The following is a 7,371-nucleotide window of genomic DNA, read 5'->3' on the forward strand; positions in this document are numbered from 1 at the left end:
CGTCCAAGTCATTGTGCTTCTTAGAAACATAAGTTAAAGATCACGCAAAGAGATCAAGAAGAGTCGTGAACTTACAAAAAAATGACTGGCAAACTTCAAGTTAGATCTACAAAAAATCCGTAATATGATTTGGTAAAATGGAGGTAAAATAGAGACTCATCACAGTGAACACACTGTGCCAGGGAGAGAAATGGCATTAAAAGGAAGTGCAATAAAATTATGGTTTAAATGTTAAATTGATATGGTTAAAATTTAAAAGCATTAGCCTCCATACTCAGGCATCAGATTATACGCTAACAGAATGCCAAAGAGAAATGTGTACACAAATACATAATAGAATGCCAAGAGTCAAAGATGAAGAGAAAATTTAGAAAGGGACATGAATAAAATTGCTTCTTTTCAATCTATGAAACCAAATCATACTAGGATCAGACTTCTCCTCAGAGTCTCCTGGAGCCAGGAACTAGTAGAATTGTGAACTCAAATCACTGAAGGGACATTCCATGGCCAACAATTCATGCTACAGCTTGCAAAGCTATTTTTCAAAAAGTGTCACCCAAAATTATCTAGTTGGGGGGGCAAATGGGACATTTCTTCTAATTCAAATTAACATAATTGAAATAGCAAAGAAAGCATCCCATATTAAAGTAAAACTGCATGAATGCAGTGCACATTCTCAAGAGAAAAGATGATGGAGGTGTTAGAGGGATTTCTCTTCTCTTACATGGGTACAGTGCCAGGTTACTCAAATCTGATGAATCTGTGTGGAATCATACAGTCTAAACCAAAACAAACAACACAACACCTTTACAAAGCAGCACAAATAAATGGGGGAAGAAGCATGATCTAGAAAAAAAAAAGTCAAATGAGTTAGAAATAGTAAGTGCACAGTACATTTAAGAAGTAATGACAAGGATCTTGGTGGCGTGAGTCTGCAATCCTGGACTAAATAATCAAGGTCTTTTTATTTGCCTCGCTTGGTTTAGTTTAGTTTTACTAAAAGGTACAAATATTTTCATGTTCTCATTTCTTTTCACAGAAGTAGAAGATAACATTACATGAATTAATCCTAATATATTGTTAGTTTTGAGACATGTATATGTGTGATAATTACAAGACTGAAACAAAAGGAAGGCATATGTAGCCATGTCAGTAGGTTTTCTATGTCAGTGTAATTTTTAGGTTCAATCTGATTTTGATACAAATTTCAAATCTTTCCAATATTGCCTAAATTAAACATGAAGCAAATTCCAAAATATTCTTTCTAAAATTTAAGCATTTATGGAAAATGCCTAGACTTTCTGGAATAAAAACTTACAAACTCTGTTTCCCTTCTACTTTCTTTGTTTACCTAATGTCTCAGAAAGTAGTTTTTCTCTTCATTAGCAATTGAGGATCTTCATCACCAGAATCCACACCTTCGTTGAGTTGCCAGGCATACAATGTAGTGGGAACCTGAAATCTATGGTGATATTCTTAACTTCTACTAGTTTTTCTACCTATTTCTTGATATATATATCCATATATATATTTCTCTTTCGAATATTATGAAGTAATTTTGCCAGTTTGTTTATTTACCTACTTCACAGTGTCCCACTTAGCTTGATTCAAAGGACAAACAAAACAAATAAAAAACCAATAAGCCAAATTTATTGTCTCAAATAGATCAATTATTTGAAATAGTTAAGAGGAAGAATTCTATTTTCCTTTGTCCCTAGAGTCTAGAGTCACTTCAGATGTGGCTCCGGTGTCACATGTGTGTCAGTAGGCGACAGAATAGCCTTGCAGGAGTTGTGGGTGAGGTAGCTCCAAGGGTACGCATATGGGAGAGCTGGTCTGGCTACTTATCTCCGGTGTTGGTATGGACAAGGGAGAGATACCCTCCTATACCCTTGCCCTTTGCCCCTTGCCCTTTGATCCGTCTAGCAGGTGGGAGACCTGCCCAAGGTTCTGAGAGCAGGAGAACTGTCGCTGCCCCTCACTTGCACCAGAACTTGAGAGAGCAGTCCCTGCACCTCACCAGAACAGTAGAGCTGACCCTGAGAGCTTGAGCATGGGTGGGCTGTCACCAAGGATGTGAGCATGAGAAACGGTCCCTGCATCTTGTCTGCCATGGAGCAGCATGAGTGACAGAGATACCCTTGCCTCTCACCATCTACATCAGGTGGGAGAGCTGGCTCCAGGGTTCTGAGAGTGGGAGAACTTGCCCTGTCCCTCACCTGCTGTTATCCTTGAGAGAGTGGGCCCTGAACAATATGTAGGCATCAGAGTGGAACCATCCCTCATTGCGTGGATTGCAGGTGAGCTGGCTCTGAGAGCAGGAGAGCCAGAAAGCCTGGTGGAGTGACCAGCTCAGAAAATTCTCAGGCCCAGATTCAGGGTTTTGAATTGACCTTTCACAACACTTAGACAATTGGTGAACTGCTGGAGCACATGAAGGGACAGGTCCTACAGATCCAAAACCACAGGATCTCCATGGTTTAGAGCAACAGCACAAAGCCCAGAGAGTCCTAGTGGGGTTCCAGTATAGATAGAGTAGCAGAAGCTGGAGGCATCATCGAAGACCAAGGAGTCAGTACAATGAACTTTTGCAGACATATTGTGACATATTACAACTTACACAATGATTTTTTTTCTCAGTTGGGGGAAAGGTTGTAAGGCTGGAGGGCAGATATGGTGGAGGGAGAGATCAGTGGGATTGGGGTGCATAATGCGAAATTCACAAAGAACCAATAAAAAGTAATATATATATATATATATATATATATATATATATATATATATATATATATATATATATATATATATGTTTTGCTTATTCAACCATCTATGGGGTATACTTCTTAAAGGCATTTAAATTTTCTACCTCAGGTCTTTTATTTGTTGTTGATACATAAATTTAAGGCTTATAAGGTTGCTCTGAAATTAAATGAACTATTCACTAGGCATAGTGGTATAGCCAAGCAATCAAACATGTTCTTAACATACATAATGCCTTGATGGTTGAGTTGCAAAACAAATTAGAAAATATTCCAGCTATACAAAAAAATTCCTCTGAAATGTTTCCTCTTTCTATGAATCCTTACATAAGCTTGCACATAATCTTAAAGTATAAATGTTTTTTATAAACTGCAGATTGCTCTTGTAGATCTTTTGATACTTCATGTTTGTTTTTTTTTTTTTTTTTTTTTTTAAATTGATCCCTCCAAGTTGGCCAAACAAGTCCCTTCTGAAGATACTTCCAGAATTGGTTCGTAAACAGAAAAAAATAAGCATGGAACATGACAATGTACGATGTGAGATTATGCAAAGGAGGTGATTTTATTCTGCAATGCCGACCTAATAGTAAAGCTCGGAGAAGTAGTGGGGACGGAAATAGAGATCTCTATATCATGTTTTTCTTTACTACTCCGATGCTGGTATTCGAAAACGTCACACCACTTCCTTATAGATCATTTATCTTTTGCATTAATGTTCTCATAGTCTTGGTCAGATAGAGCTGGAATTCAGAGCAAATGATGGAGGCTCACCATTGTGGAATCTCATTGACTGATAGCTGCTTGAATCTTACCACACTCTTGTGTTAGAAAATCCATTTGTATTGTGGTTTTTTTTTCCTTGTGTAAAATTACAGAGTTGTGTTGCCAACAACTAAGTAAGTCACTGAAGTGGGAGGACTAACACTCATTTCATTTAGTAGTAGTCCATCACATCGGAGGGTGTTTTCTTTGGAACGGGTCCAGAACTGGCTTTAATTTATATGTTTGCAATGACAAATCTTGCTCTCCTAGCTGCCAATCTTTTAAGAACTATTCAGCACTCTTACTTTGGCGTCTTAAAAGCCATGATAAACTCTCCTCGCAGAGCTCACGCTCTCATACACTTTGATATTCTGTGACACACATTGGATTTTAATGGTGGTTATTTTAACCACCTAGCGCTGCTTCCAAATGGTAAAGGGAAATGGCATGTGAAGAAAGTCAAGAAAAAAAATCGAATTCCTTCTTTAAATAAAATACTTCCATTGAGATAAGAAGAAAAGCTATAGAGGTGTTTTGCCATCAAGTAAAGGGTAAATAAAAAGAAACTATCAAATTGTTTACCTATTCTAAGCAAAGTGTGTTAAACTATAAGACTTTGGTATTTCATATGTTAGGTAATTTCTAAGTTTATCAAAACTTCCATTAAACATAACCCTTAGATGTGTCTGATGACATTTGTCTATAATCTGAGTTATGCATGAACCTGGGGTGAAGGGATCTTGACTTTGAGCCTTGCTTAGACTATAGAATGAAGTCAGTTCAGGGAGAGAGTGTGTGAAAAATAATAAAAGTGAAATGTACTGAGAGGTGGGCACAAGGCACTTGCTAAAGCATGTTTGGAAACTCAGGATTGTGTTACAGTAGACCATGAGAAGGGCAGGAGAAGGGGACCAAGAGAAGGGGAAGGGAAGATTTGTCATAGACTAAGGCTCTTCTTCAAAAGGGAGGGGATTCTAACAGCAAACACTAGTATTGGAGTCCTCAATCAATGAACTCCTATTTTTTCCTGAGATTGTACAATATTGCTTGCATAGGGCTGGCCTGTACAAGACAAAACTCTTAAACATACCCTGCCATCTAGTACTGAGTCTTGATGGCTGAGCTATTCAAAGTTCCAAGTTCATAAGACTGAAAATTCCCCTAGGAAAAGCAAAACTTCTTTGTCAGACAAGAAGGGTACATTGCTTTCAAATATTGAACCCTAGTTAGCTTTCTAAGATAAAATAATTTATTAACTCCTACAAGTTGGTTGCTGTTCCATCCAAAATACATCTTGGTATCCTATAGAGTGCTGTTAATGAGCTCTTTTTCAAGATAACAAGAAGTCTTCATGTGTGTCCTATGATGTTTATTTCACAATAAAGGCTCATATACTGTTATAAGAGCACAAACAGACTGCTATACTATCTCATACTTAAATGATCAGGAGTCCAAGAGGACACTATGACTTCTGCTCAGGAACTTCCTTGTCAAATTGAGGTATTACTAGATTCTAATTACTCATGTAGGGCTCAGGATTCTCCTCAAAGCACATGATTTAAACTAGATCATTTCTAGCAGATGTGTGACTGATAGTTTTACTTTCCGGGTATTTTGGAAAGCACTGATTTCACATATGAACAGTCCCCTCAATGACCAACATCAAAAGTTTGGGTTTCTCTTTCTGTAGAATAGACTCCAGGCTTTGAGGGTATATATTCTATGGCATGAAGTAACAAGGAAAAGACGTTTCTATTCATTGTGGAGGAGGACAGCCACTACCAGAACCCAATCATGAAGGAATCCAGATCATCTTTTATTGACCTCAGAAGGATGAGAAACAAATTTCTGTGCCTTATATATGACTTTTTGATACATTTGCTACAGTGTCTTAAAGATAGAAAATAAGATCCTAAGACAAATCTTTGACTGGATCTTTCATAGATGTTAAAGACTGACTATTAAATGTGCAGTAGTAAATTATTACTAATACTTTAATTTGAGATAATAGACCTCTACTATTAATTTCAGTTTACAGAAAAGTGAAAAATAAGATAAATACATTTAATGACAACATGAGGAAATAGTAAGATGTGAATACTACACATATTAGTAGACAATTAAACACAAGACAATATTATAAAAATATAGGAAAGCTTTCAATTTCACATAAACTTGAAGACTCATAAAATTCTCTGTGTGAACCTTCATGAGATGTTTGCAGTGACAAGAATAAGCTTCTTCTTTCCTCAATGAGAGCAATTATGGAACTTTCTGACCCTCTTTCTTCTGTAAGTCAATAGCAGGAACCTATGGCAATCACCCTAGCATTTAGAACGCAGTTAGCAAAATAACACTATTAGTTTCTTTTATAGAACCTATGACCTTCCCAACCATAGTCTCTTCACTTTCTTGTAGAGTGTTACATAAATATAATCAGACTGTGCTTGGTTTCTCCCAGAATACTCATGCCAATCTTGCATCTGTGGACAAACCTTGCTTTGCACATCTAAAGATGAGGCTTGGTACTGTGAGAGGCCATGGAAGGCCATTGGTGAAGGTGCAGCCTCAGTTGCAATTGATAACCCAGGACTGAAGGGGTCATGCAAAGTAGTTGAGGCTTTTGTATATACATGTATATACACCTAAAATTATATATATATATATATATATATATATATATATATATATATATACATATAAATAAATATATATGAATAGGGATGTGATCTTCTAAAGTTGGACTAAATGCATGTTACATTATGATATAGATATAATCCTACAGGGCTCAGTGAGCAGAATGTGGTGTTTCAGTAAAAATGTGTAATATGTTTAAGTATATTTATATATATGTACATGCATATACATATACATATACATACACAAATGAATATGCACAGTCACCATAAATTTGAAGAAAAAATAGGAGTATTCAAGAGGTTTGGACTAAAGAAATGTAAGAAATACGTTTTATATTATATTATAATCTCAAAAAGAGAACAGAAATTAAAATGATTGATATGATAAAATATTTTAAAAGTTGAATAAATTTACAGATATAAAGTATAATCAAAGTGTGCCAAATCTGTAAAATTCTTAATTTTTTTTTTTTTGCTAAATAGAAGGAATAATCAAATGTCTCAGAATCTAATCTTGAGTGTACAGTTAGCAGAATATTTTAAATATCTTGGCATCATGTAACAAACTATATTCATGTACCCTATTACCAACAATTTACTTTCAGGGAGAAACTAAGTATTTGAGAAATCATAATCTCTCTCTCTCTCTCTCTCTCTCTCTCTCTCTCTCTCTCTCTCTCTCTCTCTGAATATATATAAGTTCCATTGCTGGGAAGAGACACCATGAGCAAAGTAAATCTTATAGAGGAAAACACTTATTTGGGGCTGGCTTTTTTTCCCCACATTCTGCTGCTTATTGGGGCTGGAACATAAGCCCCTTGTTCAATTACATCTTCCCCAGCTTTCTTTTATTATTTTTAAATTATTTATTTATTTTTTGATGATTTCCTTCACTGCCTAAGCTTGGCTGTATTGGAACTGGGTCTATAGACCAAGCTGGCCTCAAACCCTGAGATCTGTCTGTCTCTACCTCTGGTGTACTGCAAGTGATGGCACACAGTATAACACCCAACCCTAAGCTTTTCTTAAATAACTTTTCACAAGTTGGAAACTTAACTGGTGGTGGTGGTGGTGGTCTTGGCCTGAGGTTACCACTCCTCCAAAACAAAACGGAGCATCATAATGGGAAGGATGGTGGCATGCATGCAGACCTGTTGTTGGAGAAGTAGCTGAGTGTTCTTCATTTGGTTCTGAATGCACCAGGAAGTGAA

General features: G+C 36.5%; 1 pseudogene; it reads left to right on the forward strand.

Moving 5' to 3' along the window:
- The first annotated feature begins 1,707 nt into the window (after positions 1–1,707).
- On the forward strand, positions 1,708–1,792 carry LOC115062527 (annotated as a pseudogene).
- Positions 1,793–7,371: the final 5,579 nt, after the last annotated feature.

Source organism: Mus pahari, chromosome 18 (assembly GCF_900095145.1).
Source record: "Mus pahari chromosome 18, PAHARI_EIJ_v1.1, whole genome shotgun sequence".
Classification (NCBI taxonomy): Eukaryota; Metazoa; Chordata; class Mammalia; order Rodentia; family Muridae; genus Mus; species Mus pahari.